Consider the following 21,558-nt stretch of genomic DNA (forward strand, 5'->3'; position numbering starts at 1 on the left):
TGCAGGGTTCAACTTGCACGCCATGCGTTTTAATCAAAATTTCACACTTTCGTCTTTTCCGTTTACACGTTTACAATAATCAATTTCTAAAACCGAGTTGTGGAACGAAGGAAGGAGGGAGGGTTACGTTTTCTTGCGTCAGGACCCCCCTTCGGAGATCGTGAAAGTTGTTGATTCGTTTAAAAATATTTTCGAATTCAGGGTGATAATGGTTTTGGAAATTTTACGATTCATTGAATTCAGAGGAATCGTTCAAGTTCAGTCGTTTGTTCACTGTTCTCAATTCTAACTACACGGAGACTTTTTCAAACGCTTAGCAAGATCCTGCCAATAAATCAAACTCTCTAAAGAATAGGAAAAACATCTGAGAAATCATCGACTTTCCAAAAGTTTACCAATGTTTAAAAAGTTTAACATTTCGTTGAACCAGATGACAGCGTCGTTTTGGTAAAAAAGTTGCCGAATGAAAAATTGATTTCACACCCAAGTATCGCGACACAAGAGAAACACCGTCGCCAATTCGAAGATGAGAATCTTTTGCTTACAGCAACTTTTTCCCTAACGACGAACCACGCAAATCTTGTAAAGATAGTGAAATAATTGTAACAATAATAAAATTGATATATTCCGACAGACCGTAATGGCACGGAAAGGAAAATAATGCACAGCTGATTCGATAAATCTCCATTTAACCCTTTTTACGCTTCGCTCTTCCGTCGTGTCCGCAGTGACCTGAGAATAATTCTGGCGAAAGTTCCAGCAGGGGTACCGCGTCGTTTAGAAGGGCGCCGGTTGCCCCTAATCAGCGTCACACTAAAGTCTTGGCCATTAGATCAAAGTTGAGGATTTAGCCGAGGCTTTACTTTAATCCAAGCTTTGTGAGAGGTAAATAGAGCTGCTCAGGAGCAGCGTAGACGAAAAACCGGTATAGTCACACTTGAAGCGAGCTGCAGGCCGCCCGGAAATTCCTGTCCGCAAACACGTCGAGCCCGTATACCATATATGGGTGATCCCCGAAATTCCACGAAATTCCCCGAAATCCCCAAAGTGGTGGGTGCCGTTCGTAGTAATTGCACATTGCGAAGCTGCGATTGTCACTCACGTCCGCATAAAATGCAAAGACACCTATTTGCGTATTTATAAAAATATTGGTCTTGCGATTTCCGCCGCGTGAATTCGTCGGATTTTTTCGCGAATCTTGGACGCGGAATTGAGACGCGGGCTTACTCGGGTTAATTTAAATTCAGCCCGACGCGAACCCGCCTATTGCGTAGGACGTTTTGCGACTGCTGCTCGGTCGGTTCGTTCGACGCGGAGAAATTTCGAGGCCGGGGAAAATTCGCAGACGGCGAAGGCGCGCTATGCGGAAACCATCGTCCCTTCGAGCGGGGTTCGCCTGCAGGCGGTATACAGTCTACATTCGTATTTACAGCCGGCGAATCTATTGTCTCAGGGTGGTTTTAGGTTCGACGTGCCGTGCCGGGTGTGTAAGGTGATTTTTAAAAGAATAATCAAGTCCCGAAGAAAAGTTGCGACTGAAAATAATCTTGACGACGCGAATAAGAGAGGGTGAAAAATAAGAATACCCCGGTGGGAAATTACTTTCCCGTAGGAAAACGCGAGGGAACTCCGAGCAACGGTGCAACTTTGTCAGTATATAATCGGCCCGTCGAATGGACCAACTGTTCTAAACAGATGTCCATATATTTCAGCCCGTGACTTCATAAAACAAACGTTCCTGCGGTTATTTATGATAAATAGATTCGTAGATTGGGAGCGCCGGGACGTTTGCCATTGATTAAACGCTTTCTTGTTTTGATTAATGAACGATATTTTCACCCCGCTTGCAGTTACGATCTGGCTTACGGTTCGATCATAAATGTGACGGGATCGTAATATCGCGCTTCCTGACGATGCATTTACACGGTATTGAAATCATAATTCTTTCAAACGATAACTTCGTTTGTTATTCCAAAAAATCTAAAGACTCTCTCCAGCTACCCTCAAACTCTTGAAAGACAAAGTACGTCATTAGGATGACCGTTGATCAACGAATGAATGGGTGTAAAAAATTTCGCGGCTGAATTGTTTGAATGCAGGTGAAACGATTCTTAAGATAAAGAAAAACCTTCATATTAAACCACAACGACGGAGTGAGATCGTTTACGTAAATGGTTTAATATTCCACTCGTTTGCCACACTTTGCTACATTTTCCCTCTCACTGTACAATTTTCATCCCGACAGGCACTAGACACCGTTGCAAGCTTGGAATAAGAACGATTCATTATTCAACCTAAACTCTTTACGGCGCTTAAGAAAAGTGACGGTGACGCGACGGTAGTTTCTCGAAAGTCAGTCGACGGTTCCACGTTTGAGATATACTTCGCTGGTATACCTTATAACTACGCGAAAGTCAACGGTTTTGCAGGAAAACTTTTGCAATTTTGCAAGCTTAAACCGTCGCCTAATAACGCGGATTGCCTGCAAGCAAATTGCAAAAACGACTGTCAATTTTTGCGGGTATATTGGTTTCTATACCGCAAGGCAGCGCGTCTCTGGCACGTGTTCTGATGCTCAAAATTACTTCTACTCACGAACGCAATACCAGGTTTTTTGAATATCTCGTTTAGAAAATATTGCGAATTTGCAGTTTTTAATAGAAGAAAATTGTCGGTTCACTTTACAATTTTATTAAGTTGTAATTTGATATTCCGTACATATTACGATCTACTCCAAACCGATCCGTGGTCGATAAAAATTCATACTGAAGATGTAATAGCGATGAAATAACGTGCTTTGTGCAAAGTATGAGATCGTAGAAAATCAAGTACGTGTAGAAACGCGCCGTATGAAATATCGCAAGCAGCTAACATACCAACAGCCATTTCTTAGGGGTTGATCTACCCCGGGTCCAGGATATAATTACAGAAGGAATGATTTATGAAATTGATCACGAAACTCCCCTACCAAATATATTGCCAAATTATAAAGATGCGGTCGCCGAAATTGGTAATATCAAAATCCATCGTCCCCATCTTTTTATATAATACGTACGAGACACTAATAATAATAATAATAATGGCTATAAAATATATAACGTACGACGAAGTATTGATATAATATTTGCTTAATGCCAATGCAATTGGCGTATAAGATAGATGAAAATATTCAATGTCCAAATAACGTTTGAAAGACGATCGATTCTAGATTGTGGAACCAATGTTTCATTCTCATTTTTATTTTCTCCTTTCTCAAAGTGAAGAATATACCGATCCGCCGCGTCACGTCAGTCGTTGCGCAGTCGGAAGCTCGCGTATAACTGATGTCAGCCAACTAATCACTACGCACGAGTGAGAGAGATTGCGTGGAAGGGGAGGCTGCGGAGTTCTGAAGCAGAAGCCACCCCCGTGCTGATAAGACAGGGAAGGCCCGTCCGTGCCTCCCTCTCATTTGTCTGCAGTTTCGCTTGTACCAGAAATTCATCTAGATTTACCTACGTACTAATAATCCGACTCGGAGTTCTCGACGTAACGACGAGAGTAAAAAGGTCGGAGAAAAGGGAACGAAAAACGAAAAACGAAAAAAGAAAAGAAACGAAAAGGAATAAAGAAAGAAAGCTACGGAGATCTGGAGCAAAAAATGATGAAACTTTTATTATTCCGAGCCACGCAGCGGCGCCAAAATTCTTCAGGGGGTTCCGAGACCCCCAAGGACATCGGGCTTGTGAAATAAGAGAGAAGAAGGAGACTGATCCTGGGCGGACTATCTCGAATTAGAAGTGTGGTTTAAATAATTCAGCGAATTACTTGAGCTCCGGGGTGTCTAAGGGCTTAAACGATGCCCCGGGCCAGTTCGGGTGGTCGTTTTGCAAACGGGAGCCGTGACAAACGTCCCGGTGAGATAGCTAGTGACACCTAACCACCGCCGGTCCCTGGAGAAGGACCTGAACCGATGTCCCAAACCCCGATCTTTTGAAGGGTATCTCTACGGTTCGTAGGACTTTGTGGTTACGGTTCAGGGTTCGCAAATTTGTTCTTGGTTTTAAGCCATGCGATGCTAAATTGCCGAAATTAAAATCCGACCTCGGTTGATCGAGTCACCTGAGGTATAAGGGAGAGTCCCGCGACAAAGCTGGCTGGGTTTAAAAAAGCGTTGAAACGACGCGGTGGGCGATCATTGAAAAAGAGGAAAAGAGCGAGAGAGATTCTTCATCGTTAAATAATTGGCAAATTATTGTTTTTATTTTTTGCTTCCAATTAAACTGATGGATTGTTCGTTTCGTCCCGTGAGAATCCACCAGGAATAATGTATCACACCTTATGCGCGATATGGTTGGTGAATTTATTGGGGTTCATACGTTAGCGCTCGACGCTCCGCGCGTTGCTTTCGGCTATTACAATATTGCGAATGTGTTGAGCGAAACGAGAAACTCGCTGCCGACTGCGCAATGCCGTGTGTATAGGTGTACAACGTACGTGAATGCAAAGGACTCAAATTGGAAACGGTCCATCAATCTCTTGATTATTGTGTGAAATTTTATTGGGCACTACGTCAACTCCCGTGTAAGAAGCGAGCCTCACCACTTCGAGAAACTAATTTCAAACTTTGATAATTAGTTAGAGTTGACGCGTGTCGAGTTGAATATAATCTTAGCGACGATTTCTCGTCATTGACGAATTTCCGCGATAACACTGGCAACAATTATACGTACGACTGCGTCCCCCCCCCCCCCCCCCCACCGCCGATTTCGCGGAAGGTTGAAAATGCACCACACATACGATCCACGCGCAGAGTTACACATATATTCAGGCATTTAATGAACGGACGATGTTCAAGCTTTTCACTTCGAGGCATGCGACGAAACTCAACGCCTCCCTTCACTTTGAATGGCACAATTTAACCGTATAATTCGCGAGCGGCTGGATGCCCAGGTTACAGGCTGCAGAGACAGCCGGGCAGGTATACGGCGGCGAATTCGCACCAGGAGATAGCGGTCCATCACAGTTTTACAAGGCAGTAAACCGATTACTATACATACGGAGCTATTGTGCCTTTTTCCCGTATGGCACCCTCGAGTCTCGTACACCAGGCAGGTTTGCCGAGGGTGTAATTGCGCCGGTGAGCCTTCGCGGGCGATAAATGATAAGGAATCAATACGGGAGGTTGCCGGAGAGATTCCCCTCGGACGAGAGCACTCGGCGCTCCTTTTCCCCCTTAAATTTCGAGGGCCGATAGCTGTTGCCGAGGTAGGTATAATTCTCGATTCGACGGTTTCATCCACGGAGTCGAAAAAGTAGGTATCAGCTCGCGATCGGTTGTAGATTATCGCGCCGGCTTAAAAGTTTAACGAAAGACCCGGAAGGCGAGGGGGCGCGAGATTTTTGGTCGTCAGGTTCGAAGGGCCCGTGAGTCGGGGCGGCTTCCGCCTGTGACCCGTTCTGCGTGACCCAGCTTTAGAGGATTACAAAAGGGCCGCGACCAGCCCTTGGATGTCACCCGAGGAATTACCAACGTATCGCCAAGATACCATTTCGACAAGTAACAGCGTCCTGCGCCCTCACTTTCAACCTCGGTGAACCACCGAGTCCCAGAATTTCATCCCGGTTTACCCTCGGAATAACCTGCCAGATAAAGATTGCCCAACCGGAAGTGAAAGCGGGGGAAAAAAAACACGCACAAACACACGTGTATATATGTATATACGCGTAGACGGAAGCGCGTGAGTTTCGGTAAAATTTTCGCGCTCAACGATCCGTCGAAAAACACGTCTGGATTGTGGCTTTCCACGATCTGCCAGAAATCTCCAGTTTCTTTCAAACTCCAAGGATGAGCTGGCATTCACGGAAAGGATTTTCGGCATCCGTCTTCTTGCTTTTGCTTCAACTTCACGACGTCGATTTACATCGAATTCTTACGAGAGCTACAAAATCAAACAATCGACATTATCCAAAAACTCTATGCTAGCAAGCCATTGTACTATAACACATACCTATACATTTTTTTTTTATACCGATCAAGTTCAAGGATAAATTCATTGAATTCACGAATGCGAGATAGAAATTGAACATTTTTACCGTTCAGACGTGAAAAGCATTGACGGTATGTGACGCGGATATGAGGGTGTTTTCTTCTTTTTACAGTAAAAGAGCACGAGGCATGTCGCACTGTTTTGTTCTGCATATCGCGCGAGTTTCGCGGTATATGTACCGGCAAGTATTTTCGTTAAAAACAAAACAGCGTCGCAGCACCTTTCAGCGAAGGAAGTTTTACGATAAATAAAAGTTAGAAGTTACTCTTGCGTGATATCTTGGGGTGTATACAGGAGGCCTCGGGGGAATCCCCGAACGGTCCTCGCAGCCATCCTTCCGAGCATCCTTCTCATCCCTCTCTCATGCTTTTCATCCTTCCGCCGCAGTTGTCCCCATGGCTGCCTACGCCTATATATCTGCGTACGTATATACGAATTTTTTATTCCTCCACCTCTCTCTCTCTCTCTCTCTCTCTCTCTCTCTCTCTCTACGCGGCTTACACACGGATGCAGACACCCGTACTGGAGAGAGGAATTCTTCCGCCAGCACTACGCCAAAATTAAAAACTCCCATTATTTCTATACGATTGCAGAATCATCCCGAGTAAGTCTCGAGCTCGTATTTCTTCCCGATGCCGGATATTCCGCTTTCTTTTCTCTTCTTCTTTTCAACTCAAGCTTTGTAATATATTTATATTATATATACATAAGTACATATACATACATATATATATACTTGAAAGATTCGAGCATAACCATCGCTCTCAAAATTCAACCATTACAAATCGAGACGCAAATTTCTAACGAATTTTAAAAACGAAACTGGTAAATTGTCGGTTTTACCCTGTGCTGGAAAAAATTGGAATTGTTCAAAACGAAGGATCAATAGGTGAAAACGACGCTTCCGGATGTGAACCACGGACGTGCAGAACTGATCTGACAGAGTGTGCCTTCGACACGGTGAGATACCGTGACGTATTCGTTGCGCGTCCCATTCATCGAGTATGCATTTACGCGTATCGGACGTATGCATGTGGGCGTAATCGCGCATCAGTCGGAGGCGTGACAGCGAGATATTGGGAAGAGTATACGGCTGCTTTGAGGTTGCACACCGGTTGACAAGCATCGGAATCCCAGTATCCGTGACCCGAAAAGCGACCTGAAACGCGGGTGGTCACTATTTGGCTTGCAGGTAAACCCTGGGCAACAAGCGTTTGATACTGAATACCGCACAAGAGGGGGAGGAGAGCAGCCTTGTGTATCCCGGCCCAACTTCCGAGGGTGGGATAGAAATTTGCGACGATTTAACATCGAGGCCCTTACCCTCGAAAGCCACGTGCCTGGTGGTAACAGGTGATGGCAAAAACGTCCTCGGTCGTCCCTGGAATGCAAATCGAGAAGGTGACCCCTTCGGTGCAAAGGTGCTCGCTCCAAGCCTTCTTCTTTTCTTTCTTTCTTTCTTTTCTTTTTTTTTTTTTTGCCTCTTAGGGATTTCCGGATTACACTACAGAATTTTTTCCACCATGATTTTTCAAAAATGTATGGATATTGTCGCGTAAAAATACGATCACTTTATACTTTACAACTCGCAACGTGAAACGAAATATGCTCAGCGATGACTGATTCAAGCGATGGTTTCGTAAAGCCACGCGATTCGTTTGACGATTCCGAAGAAAAACAAAGTATGAAAATCTGCTCGTCCAGGCGAAGATTTTCAGCTTTAGAATTCATCCAGAGATCGAAATCTGAATTGAAATCTTTCTATTCTATAGTTGTAATTTTTCATTATCGTCTCGACCTCACTGCGACATGATATAACTTTTTAATCAAAATTTTCAGATGCAACTGACGGAGAATAATCAGAGTCTGATTCTCGTGTGTATAGAGTATTATTTTAATGATACGAAGCAGTAGTCTGGTGCCTGTATTTTATTTTGTTTATTCACGATTCTGGATCGATAATTCTACTATCATAAAGAGAATTGTAAAAAAAAAAATGCTGAAAAAAGTTGAACGTACCAAATCCGGTTGAATTTTTTCCAGTATAGGATTTCACCGGTCATCATAGTTTCGATTACGGTGTTGACAAAAGAACTGGATAGGTATAATCGATTTTGAATTACAATATAATTGCAAGCGATTGTGTTTTTACAGAACGGCCATTATCTTCCGTTAATCTGATAGATAATTGGCTTTTCTTTACCTTGTTTTGGCGTATCCTGAACCAACAATTATTGGAGAAAAAACGAGGCACGCAACAAAGGATGAAATGTATGTTTGCGGTTCTCGTATTGCGTATACGTGTGTATCGGATGTGGGCCGAGCGGGCGGTGTAGATAATTGCTTTTCAGTCGAAACTGCGGTCTCAACATGAATATCGCATTGCTATTACATCCAACTTAGTTGGTCGGAGAAGAAATTGAAAGAAACACAAATTGAAAATAAAATATAATCAAGCACATAATCCTCGTTTGTTTGATTACTAAATGAATAATACGAACTCAACATGAGATTCAAATTCTCTTCTTGGCGTAGAAAACTCAATTTTTATATTTTACAAATTTCATGTGTACCTACAGGGCTACAAAATTTCGTCTAAAACGCAACTTGACTCTACAAATTGTTGCATATGTTTGTACGGGAGTCAATAATTGCCACTGCAGGTTCAACGATGTACAATTTGTACCTGCATACATCGGTTGTGACTAATTATAACGTAATGACGAGTGATTACGTATAATATCTGATACGGGGCAGAGAGATGCGAAAATAATAATGATAATGATAATCCAAAGTTATCGCCAGTTTGACTCAATTTTCTCTTCGAGGGTTTGACCCGGCGCAGTGATCCCAGTGTTAATTAATTAACTAATTAGCCAATCGGGTAACCTGCGTACGTTTGTAACTACGAACAATAAATTTTCTGGTCAACTACTGCAATACGCACGAGCTTACTCCGTCGCTAAACTTTTCACCAACGGCTCTCTACAAAGGCAGACGTATCGAAAGTTGATATCCTTGCATACAAAAAACCTTGCACAAGTATCATTCCTGAATGTATGTATGTTCATGTACGGTCACGTGTCTTTTAGCTGTATCATGTGTACATCTACGTATACATTTCGTGAAAACTTTGTCCAAAAAATCCGTAAGCAGGTAAAAGACGCGAAGAATTCTTTCGATTGGAAATACAGTGTCCGTTTAACAAACAAAAATGCGTGAACATCGAGCTTCGCTGAACTTGCAGGGAAGACTTATAGTCGGTTAAATTCTTACCCTCGTTCCAACAATTTCTGAAAAAAGAAGACTTTCGCCGAGTTTCCCGCACGCCTGCCGCCGCTTCCTCGACTCGCCTTATTATACCTCGTGGCAGTCTGAGCCGCCTGTGGCGACAAGAGGAAAGGGTCGCGATAAAACAAAACGGATTTAAAAATTTCCGGTATAATAATATAAAAAAAAATACCACAGAGTGAAAGAATATTACGCACATTTTTTGAGCTTTAGCCTTGAAGGAAAATTACGAAAATTTATATCGCTCGATACTTGTTAGAAAAACTTTGACGTACTGGGCGTGACATTGCATATACATGCATGCACGGGGAGAAACGTTGACCGGTTTGAAACTTGACGATAAAGTCACACGTAGACTGCTCACACTACTGCAGCAGCCTCTTCGGATAGATTTCTTGGTAAGTTTTACTCCAAGCGTTATTTGACTCTCGTTTAAAAGTTGAAACTTCGCAGTGACACGATAACAACTTGGAACAAGATAGGGGGTGGGGGCGAGGAGTGGGAGAAGCTAACAAAAATCACCGTCACAATCAGGCGACATCTGCAAGGTTTGTAAGTAATTATCTTCCCGTCGGATCGTCAACCTTGATATCGTCCGCGTGTTACGGGAAAACTTTTTCACCCCTTTGGCCACCCTCGTCGCATATTAACCCCCCAAGTAAATACGTAAGTTTTGTAACAAATACCGCGTATCAAAATCGCGGTTAAATACAATGCCAGTGTACAGCTGTTACTAACCTAATACATCAAACGCGGATCACCTACTTATTTGCTTTCACCCTTATTTTAACGCGGTTTTGAGAGGAGAAAAAGTACGAAAAAACGACAAATAAAGGGGGTGAGGTGGGGGTAGGGAAAACCGACAGGTGGATCCAGCGTGCAAAGGCGTGCGTTTTACACACGCCGGCTCTGTGCAGGGTGAGCGTGCGAACGTGTGTCCGCACTAAAATTTACGGCCCAGAAACGTTGGGTTGTTTGGGAAAGGGAGAGGGTTTGTTTTATTGCTACAGGCTCACAACACTGCGGCCACCCGACTCCGGTTTCCAGGTTTCTCAGAGCCTCTAAACCTTTAGACGTCACACGAAGGGCGTCGCGACGGTGCGGGACGGGTAACGACGCTGAAATGAGAGATAAAAAAGCACCGCGTGCACAATTCTTATACTCACTTCCGCGTTCTTCGTTACAGTATTTATTCACCTCTCCTATTTCTAGCACATTTCGAGAAACCTTATATTTTCGGGTCAAAACTATGATCCCCTGATTGCGGATACTTGGATTAAATACCTGCTATGAGAAATTCGATTCGCACCATAAAAAAAATTGTCGATTAACGTCGTTCTCCAAGTCTTGCAGAAGTATCGCCGTAAATATGTTTCGACAATAATGCCCCAAGAGAATTTTATTTTATTTTTTTTTTTCTACGAACAATGAATTTTAACCCTGGAATTACGCCTGATGACCTCTTAAATTTTCTGAACTCTTGCAAAGAAGAACTGAAACGAGGAAAAGAATAGGGAAAGAAAAGAGAGAAAGAAAAAGAAATTTCCAATAGCGTTGTTAATTTTCCTGACAAATTGCCGCGGCATAAGATTATACTTTCCGTGGACGCTGGAGGATCCCGAGCTTTCATCGGCGCAGCTCCCGTCAAACGGTCGACGGTTTTTAAGATCGGCAAACTTCCGGTCGTTATACACGACGGCGTGGTGCTGCGGACGCGGTGCTTCTATTTGTCGTAAAGTAGGTGCAGCGTATGATATAACGCTGGGCACAACCGTGCGGTTTACAATCCGCGTTCCGCGTTACGTTGCTGATAAAATCCTGGAGAACATGACCGAGTAAGAAGAAGAAGAAGAAGAAGAAGCAGAAAGCCAAGCAGGAGAAGGGGACGACATATCACAGAAGCGAAGGAAATTGAGGGTGGGAGAAAACGGGGTGAAAAAAAGAAAAAAGTGATCTAGAACCTTTATTTTTATGAGCATTCTCGCCTCTCTTTTCCTATCTTTAAACGAGCCTTATCGCGTTGTTGCATTGACAGATATCTTTATTTATCGAAAATACTCGGCTAGCCAAAAATTGTTCCTCCTCAATTCGCCCATTATTCGTATAGCGTCGAAGTAAAATTTATACCGACATCGTGTCCCCGTAAATTTTCAAACACAATCAATTTCCGTTCATAAATTGGTCCTCGCGCGGCGTGCGCGTAAAATATATAAACTTTGCGGACGAACACAGAAACAATAAATGTATACAGATATCACAAATAAATGTGTGCAACGCTGCTGAGAGGAAAAATGAAACAAGTCTCGTGATTGTACTTGGCTGAAAGCGGGGTTAGAAGATCTCGGAGTAATATTCGGGGTCGAAACAATTTCACCCCCGACTTACAAGGGAGCGAATTAAACAATACGCGAGGAGGTGCGCATATACAGTGTTGTTACATTGTGCATGAAAACGTGTACGCGGGGTACACAGACATCATTTACAAACAGGGCTTGACAAGAAGCCCCCTCCTACTCCCGCGGGATCCTTCCTGGGCTCCCCGACTCCCCGAGGCTCTCATTTTACACTATATAGACTCAGGCAGGCCTTTTCCTCCCCCTACATCTCGCCCTCCTCGGCGCTCTCGACGTTTCGCCGAAGGCTCCGTAGACCGGGGAGCATCCTCGTGGGAGCACCTCCGGGAGAATCTACATGGGTACCTACCTGGCAGAATGCAGCGTATGCATCATGCATGGTAGGAAAGATGCAAGGAATGGTGAACCGTCGCTATGTCGCACACCGCGTCCCATCCTTGCCGCGAGGTAAAGACCTTCGCTTCCCTCACCCCCTCCCGCCCCTCCCGGCGATTTCGAGCTTCCCTGCGGAAGGTTCCTTCAACTTCGTTGGGCTTCCTTAAGGAAATCGTATCGAACGGAAGAACGAATCAACTTGAGGTGCTGGTACCACCACATCGTCGAAATGCCGGTGAGGCATTCCTTTTCACCAACTTGAAGTAAACCTCTGATACTGGGACGCTTTCGTCCGTCCATGAAACCTTAATCCCGAGACTAACAAATCGACAGTAAGCATAAAGAATTCCATTGTCGCACGTTAGTGTCGTACGTAAATTTGAACGCTCGAGCGATGTAATTCTTCTGTGAGAAAAATACCTTCCTCAATACCCGTGTTCCGGTCGGTAATGATTCTGCGAAGCTCAACGCAAGAGGAGCTTAAATCTCGATCGCGAGTAACGAGAACTCAGGTTTCTCTCAGGTTTACTTCGAGATTCAACTCTCTAGATTGGTTTTTTTTTTTTTTTTTTTTTTTTTTTTATTCGATACTAATGGTTACAGTTTTCGAAAGACTGTGAGACAAGAATCTCGATTCACTCGAATTATAGAAACGCTTCTGGCTTATGCTGGAACGGAAGACCTGAGTTGTAAACGGTAATAAGAATGGTTCGAGGCTGTTTTCTCGTACCGTAAAAATACCTGTGAGAATCAATTGAGTCATACTTAATGTTAAACTTTTCGCGTATAGATGATGTTTGCCCTACAATACAAGTCGAGAATTGAGTTGTCAGCGAGAAAATTAACGTGGGCTTGATCAGTGCTCCACATCGCATAATGAAACTCATACTTTCCACTCTGTTTAACATACAAAGTGTGAAGAGGTACGGAACCGCGACACCGAAAAGTCTTATTAAGCAAATATTTTACGGCACCATTGCAACGAAAAAAATTAAAACATAAGTAGACCGTTCGTGACAATTACCAAGTTCAACGATCAGTGCCTGGCGTGAATTTAACACAATACTCGTCGATTCTTGCTCCTCTCCTGTCTCTTTTTCTTCCCGCGATAACAGACTGTAAAAGCTATAAGACTGAAGACGTGCATAAGGATCCGCCGATTCTTAGGAGTTCGGGTATAGCCGATCGGTATAATGATTAGTGAGATTAATTAACGGGGGTGGGTAATTAAACTTGGGACATGGGCTATTTAGAAACCCAAATCACGAGAGGCCTTTTCTAGTTTAAGCTCGTTAGCTAAGGGACTATCACGACCGATCTGATATCGACTCTTGGGCCTAAAGCTATGAGCATCGATAAAAGCTCGCGCTGCTGCAGAAGTGCGGATGAAACTTTGGTTATTAATCAGCTGTTATCTGTATAAACCCGAGACTTTATTGGCTCGAGGAAAGATTAATTGCTGATTCGCGAATAGATTTCAACGTCATCTTTTATGCTCGCCACAGCTTCCACATCCCGCCTTACATCACACCGCCCGAATTCAATGCGAGGCAAGGACAAGAGGAAGAAAACCTATATAATACGACCGTCGACTACACTGTGGGTATTATACCTATACGATTCATTGATCAATCAATATTCTGTTGAAAAACGAGGAATTTAATTTCGAAGGAACGGCTCAACTCTCTGAAGAACTGAGACGAGCTGTGCTGAGGCATCTTATCGCGCGTCGTACGAGGCCCTCCGAATGACTGTATCAATTTCACCCCAGGTAAATCAACACCTTGAAGAAGATACGCGGGTTATTTCGGTAGAGTCGAAGTTGGCAATTAGTCTGGCACGTAACGGAATCCTTTCGTCTCGTATTTCGAGCGGCATGTAACTCGTTGAGAAACCTTACGGATAAAGTATTAACGGATCGATCCGCCCCGCGGGCCGAAAATTCTTTCACATGGTTTTATGCTCTTCTTAGTTTCACTTCATTCTCACCTTTCAATCTTACGTTCTCGCGTACTGTCCTTCGACTCGAGATGGTATTGCTAATCATCATTTTGTAGGTTTCCACTTTGCCTGACGGTACTAATGGATGTAATACTGAGAAAATTTATAGCTTTGAATGCAGAGGCTTCGCCAACTCAAATAAAAAACTATTAAATCCGAGGAGATAAACGAATAAAATAGTATGAAAGTACTTTGATTGAACTGAAGTGTGATATGTATTTCGGATAATTTTTGGTAACACCGAACCTTGAAGTTACTTGACTGAGTCTTCGCGTATTGAGGAATATATAGGAAATAATTTTTTTTTTTCAATCATCCTTCTTTGTTTTATATCTGCATTACATGCAGTCTTTTTATAGCATAAAGATAGGATGCAAAGAAGCTGCAGGAACCAAAATCAAATCTGTATTACAGATTCCGTTTTATATTTACACGGTATACCATGTACCTCTTTCAAAGAATAAAACTCATCCTTTAATTTCCGTCATATTCGTAAATAAAATATAACGATGAGAAAATATCTCTTACTCATTAATAATTTATGAAAAGTTTTCTCTACAGTGACATTCCCGTTGCAGAGTTGATCGATTATTAAATCGTTCTATAGCAATGCAGACATTGTACTGACATGGTTTTATATTTACATAACGTCTTCTAGTGCAACAAATTGGTCATCGCTATCTTAGCGTAAGTCGGAGAGCAATCTTTGAAAATAATATTATTATTCCACTGTCGATCCTTCCTTCTCTGATTTTTTTACTTTCTTTTACGGTGAAAGTGAAACTTTGGCATGAAAGGGTAAAGGCCCGTTGGTAATAAGGCGGGCTGTCGCGTATGAGAAAATCACGCGCGGGCAAGTAAGACGGTAAATATACGGAATAAGAACAGCCCGTTCCACAACTGTCGGAAACGTCGTACTACAAGTTTTGATAAAAAGAAGAAGAAGAGGAATAAGGATAAATAAAGGCTAGCTGGTTCGCTTTTTACGGCGGTCAGAGAGACCCGAGACAGCCTCGCGAAATCTCTGGGTGACGAAACACGTCATCAGCTGCTGTTCGGCCTGCTGTTTCTCCTTTATTAAATGCCAAACTTTCACGAAAAGCCCCCGTCTGAAAAAAAGGATAAAAAACCTCAGCCTGAAAAAGGGAAAAGTAAAACCCGTAATAGAGTGAAAAAAATATGGCTATGAAGCCAAAAATACCCTGTGGAAAATTTGCGAAGTAAAATGTGAATCGTATCAGCGCTCAAGTTGAATAAAATTGATCTGTAAGAATGCAGTTTCTCGAATAAATCACCTGACGAATTGAGCCAAGAAATATCTTCGTACATTAGTAACCGGAATTTTGATACTGGGGCATTGCAGTATTCTGTATTTACGTGAAAATTCTTCAAGGAATATATACTGCGTAAGATACACCGATACAAAGAGACGAGAAACGAGCAAAGGCTGAACTACGAGTTCCGAAAAGTTACGGAATACTCAATTTTATTTCGAACAATCATATTTTATTGAACTCGGGGTGGCTACCCGCTCGAATTTCGCCGTAAGGTATGCGGTGCCGAAATCACCTTATTCGGATGTTCTTGTTACCCGAAAATACAGGCGCCGTAACACAACGTATTGGAATACAGTGTGCTCCAAAATAAATTGCAGTTCGATGGTTAATTTTTTTTTATTTTTTTTTTTGTTCAATTATTCCATACGTTAAATTACAAAGATCGACGAAATAAAGCCTACAATAAATCCGATAAAATCCTTGATCTCCCGGCAGCTTTTTCTAGCATAGACAACTATTCCTCGCAATATTTCAAAATAAATAGTAAAATATACCATGTTGTGGCGATCCTGGTCACTGTTATACGAAACGGAACAAAATTGTTGAAAGTCGTAAAACTTCCATGGTGGACTGATATTCCGCAGCAAGGCTCCATATGTACGTATTTTAATACGTTTTACCCAGGTGATGAATACATTATATTATTCTCGTTGAAACAGTAACGCGTGACGAGCAAAGCGTATTATTTCCAGCATCTCCCAAGGAGCGAACGTACATACGTACATAGCGACGGGTGAAGATATTTTGCGAGAGAAGCGAAACGCGCAAAGCCCGGCGGTGTAATAGACTGTTTCTAGTCACGTGCGTGTCGTGAAAAATGGCCATAACCCCATATACCTCCTTCAGGACTCGGGGAAAATCTCAAGATATATCGTACGGCTGCAGCTGTCAGGTGGCGTGGTACAGGTAGTTTAATTGCTCGAAATAAGATATATAAAACAGTATAGAAACACCCTTTGTACCTGATTCCAAAAGACGATGTACCATTTCATTACGTTCTCTACATCATACTTTTCACACGAAAACCATATGTTTTCTAGCGATACTGCAGTCAAGATCTTGAAATGAAAGTCCATTGGTCAATTCGACATTTGCCATATAGAATTCTGAATCACCTTAACGATGTTTAATTCTATGACAACGATTCGTGAGGAGAGGCGGGGAGAAAGAGAGAGATAATTAACAATCACTTATGCACAGATGTAGGTCGAGGAGGTTCTAGAAAGAGATTAGCGGGAAGAGCGACGAAAACGTATCACCGCAAGGATAGTTTTACCGAATAAAACTTGGTGTAACCTTGTCCTACTTGCGAGTAGGTATAACCCGTGACCTGCCATGGTGTCCGTAAAGCAACGCAAACTCCGTGAGTCTAGGTGCCTATGGAAGTGCAACCCCTGTAACAGATCTATTTCTAACAAGCATCCATTTCCCAGTTTTCACCCTGCTGCAGAGTTGAGAAGGGTTTTGCTGCGCGCGTGTTTTGCTTTTTCCATCACTATTACTTCGCCGCCTCCAACTTCCTCCGAAACCTTCCTACTCCGCTCTCCTCGTTTTTGCCCTGACTCTAAATCAGCGAGATCATTTGTAAAGGGGCTAATTTCGGGTCAATAATATTCCCAACTAAAACCCTGACAAGGCCTAAGAACCAGCACCGCGTAAATTTGACAGTAAAAAAACCGAAACACCCTGATATCAAGTTTACCTACGATGCTGTGGAAAAATGCTCTGGTAAATAAAGAAATGGTAAGTCAACTTATCATCAGATTTAGATTCAACTTTGGTACTAAACAGACAATAGATAGCGGACTGCTGAAACGCCGTCTAGTATTTCAAGTCACCGCGAGATCCAGGCAGAACTGTACAAGATTGCATTTAACCCAAGAGAGGTTTTGCCTCATATAACTGTCAGGAGTGTTTGCAGATGTCGCTTGAGTTTGTCAACTTTACGGATGAACGACACTCGTAATTACCCGTAGGAGATGACGGGGACGGAATACGGAAGACAAAGCGTGCACCTTCCGGCTGTGAAACGTTGATTATTATATCGTCTAGTAGAGGCAGAGGTAAACTTTGCTTTGGTCTGATCGCGTAAGAACCCTAGAAGGAACGAGTGGGCGTTTTCAGACGAATTTCAGAAATTTCCCTCAACAAACATGTATACAATATTCCAAGCGATGAATCAACTCCTTATTCACCAAACGGCAGCCTTGAGCGATCCTACGAGAATTTTCACTCCAAATTTCTACCCTCGCACAATCACGGACACAAAAGCGTCTGCAAAAGATGAGTATTCGGATATCGGAGTAACAACTTCGGCGACTGTGTCTGCGGTTACCGGGTAAGGAAAGCTATTCTTCCCACATGTGCGTACTACATACAACACAACACCTAGCCAACCAAGTGCATGCCTACGTGTCCCTCTTCGTCGAAGGCCAATCGCCGGACCGGAGGACAAAGACACGATGCGTGAAGATTCGAATGTATATTCTCGTACCGCCATTAAACCGCGGTGGTTTCGGCAAAGTTAATACAACCTGTCCTCGTGCTCCTGGATTAACAGTAGGAACAGTCTTAACAGACTACTTGCCCGGCATTATAACGCTATAACCGGGAATATCTCGACCGTGTTCAGCCGTCGCAACCGGTTATTCCTTACCAAGTTTCGGTCGAGAATAGTCCAACAATTATAGCTGGCTAAAGGCTAATTGGTACAGATAGGGGTGTGCACGCCGGGTGAACCGGGGATCAACCAATGACATCTTGCTTTGTCGATCAGAGTTTGATTGGATTACTCCTGGGCTCCAAGGAGCGAGGTGAACTCGGTTAGATAATGGCTTATACTGTACGCCGCCTGTACAACCCCGGTAGAATTTCGTCGCCCCCAATGGATCCTTAATTCCTGAGGATAAACCCACGTCATTCTACCTCGTTTTTCACCCTCTATCTCACAACTGGAATCCCTTCGCGATTTCATTCCGGAAAATATGACCACAAACCCTGCTCCTGTACACGTCGTATTTACACCTTACCCGTAAGGTGTGACGACCTCGTTTCGTTATGCGGTCAACGATAATGTCCTTTACTGGATGTGGACATACCCCGCTGTCGAGGTATTTGCCATGTGATTGACGACGCTCGATGTCATGCATATGTAACCGTTTCCTCCGCGTAGGGCGAGATCGACCCTCCGGGCGTACCTCTATAGGTACTTATCCAATATGTTAACCGCAATGCATTATGGGTCAGCGTCGTCGACCGACAGATATTGGTATTCGTCTATAATACGTTGCTACGTACCGCTACGTAGAAAGTTCCAAAGGGAAGCTTACGAGTCAACGTTCAAAAATTGATGGGAAAAATTTTGCCGCGAAATTGCTTAAAAATAATCGCACCGTCTGTCTCTGCAAGCTCTTTACAAATACGAAGAAAAATCCAACCGTAATGTTTTCTTGTTTACTTTTTGGGAAGCACAAGATGATCGAAGAACACCGACTGTCGTTATTAATAGAGTCTCCGAGTGTTAGCAAGTACCGACCAATCAGTCGACTAATACGTTTAGGGGTGGGTAATTAGATCGACCGTGTTTTGTTTCGTCGAGTTAGCGGCTCGTGTGTGTCTACATACGGTGCATAACTGCGCACGTTTCGGTGCTTTCGACTAAACGTATATATATTTGTATATATACTGTAGAGCTTTGTTGAAATTTAGTTGTTTAAGGTAAATATTAACGGAAGAGTTACATCTGGTCTCCGGACAAACAAGCATCCCGGCGGGAATGGAAGGAGCCTCGAGCTGCAGGATTTGTTCCTATATTTTCTGTCCCTGAGCGCGTTTACGACGATATAAGTCTCGGCTTGTTTCTCGCCTGAGACAATCGCTTTGTCGTAGGTACTGTGCAAGCTGTACCGGTGGAAGTGTGTACCCACTTATACTCACCCTACACCTTCGGTAGAAACTTTCCCATTTTAATACAGATTTCTTTCAAAACTTTCTAACGCCTCCCGCCAGAGTGTGAAAATTTTTCACTCCTGAAGCGAGTTTCATTATATTTCCAAACGTGTTTCAAACGAGGTGAAAACCTTCCCACGTTCCCAAATTTTTGACGAGTAAATCATCGATCATGGAACTGTAAAGGTTCTCCAGTTTGTCGATTGAACGAGAGAATAATACTGTTTGATTTTATTTTATATTTTCCTCTCAGCCATTTAGACGCATTTCAGGCGGCATGCAATGCGTTTCATCTCAACCAAATCACAATCCAATACGATTTACCGCAAGTAAATATGATCAACGATCTCTATTTGATCGTAACAAATACTGAATCGTTACATTGGGTACATATAATTTTTCACAAAAGAGGCTCGAAATTTTTGTTGAATTATGCTTTTGAAAAATCAAAATTGAAAACGCGAAAAATAGATAAACATTTCACGATACCGATCTAAATGTAACTTTTTAAATAAAGCAATTCAATACCTACACAATGAAATTAGTTATAATTATTAGAAATTATGGATTTAGAAAGATATGAAGGTCAGGATCCATTTGAAATGGAAGATCCGATGTTGAAGCAGCGAGCTGGTAACCCGTCGAAGAATTCGCGTAGCGAAATTAAACCGGCACGGGACTTATCGGCGTTATCAATGAAAATACAGTATCGGGAATAGGAAATGGAGATTGATCTGCGAGAGAAACTATCTACGGGGTTTCGCCTAGATTGAGGGTTGGGCATAACGCAGCGTTTCTCATTAATAACCGTCATCTCAAAGTTAGCAAAGGCTCCAACCTTACACCCAGGGTTCTTGTTGCTTGAAAGGTCTGGTCTCTGCCAGTCATTTAGCATACCTACCTACGTCACTACGTCAGTCAAAGTTATTGCTTCACGTTTAAATAACCCTGGTTTTCTTCTATGTATGTTTTACTCACATACTCGCGAAGATATAATCTGCGTAGATATATACAAAAGAAGGTATATGTATGTATAACAGGAATAGATTGAGTCAAGTCAGGCGCAGACGTGACCCAGGGCCCCTTTGCCAACCAGTAAAATACCTTCATCAAATTTCATATACCATAAAGAGAAGAAGAGAGAGATCAAAAAAGGAAAATGAATTAATGAAAATTCTTTCAGAACTTCAGTGCCTTTAAAAAAAAAACTTTCTTTTGAAGTTCAATTAATTTCACAGTAAAATGCTAACATACCTATAACGAAGAAAATAGCTTCGCAACTCTCGAACTCAAAGTGGCAAACAGAAGTTTTATAAGCTTCGTGGCCAATCTCTACCAAATACCTGACGTTTCATGCCAAATTTCGACTGGATTCATGCAACAATAAGTTCTCCTACTCAGCAGAATTGGTTCACGCCAGTTTGTACTGATTAAAGAAATCAAAAGCTACGGATAGTTTAATTCGACAGCTAGAACAGTCTGGTTGGACCATTTCCGTAGGAGTTGAGTCAGTGTTTAAATGACGACGCGCAATGACCATATACTGTAGAATGAGAGAGCAGTGAGCAGTTGTTGCCCAGGAAGTCATTTCTCACTTGACACCAGGTTCGCACTGGATGTAACACGTAGGTGGATAGATAGGTAGGTAGGGTAGGTAGGTGCCCAACTGGCTCTGCGTACGCTTCGAGAACAATTGAATGTCCCTCGTCTGGCAAGGTAATGTTATCCGGGAACTGTGTAAAGGACACGCGGTGGTAAACATGTCTAGGACGTTGGGTGTATGACAGGAGGAGAGAACATCTTGCGGTCCATAAAGCAGTATCCTCACGCAGCTTGGCAAAATCCGTGATTTTGCCATTTCGACTTTATGCCACTTCGCAAGACTATGCGATGAACGAGCAACCGAATCTACGAACACGGTGAAGTGGTTGAAGAATTTCAGCTAATATTTCGGGGGAATTTCGCGCGGGCGTTACATAAGGACTAGGGCATGAACGAGAGGGGGAGACTCACGGAAGGGGTTGTATTTCCCTGGACGGGTAGACAACGCATCAGAGATTCAATTAATATCTGCCAACATTGGTATAATAACTGTGGATTGCCCGGAGCCTTTTCAAATACGTTCAAATATTTATTACCATTGATAATGAGCGGCATAAATTAGCTGAGACCAATTATCTCAACCTTCGGTAATACACGCAAACAATCTTCCCTCTTACCGAA

The sequence above is a fragment of the Neodiprion lecontei genome, chromosome 2, assembly GCF_021901455.1.
Source record: "Neodiprion lecontei isolate iyNeoLeco1 chromosome 2, iyNeoLeco1.1, whole genome shotgun sequence".
NCBI classification, from domain to species: Eukaryota; Metazoa; Arthropoda; class Insecta; order Hymenoptera; family Diprionidae; genus Neodiprion; species Neodiprion lecontei.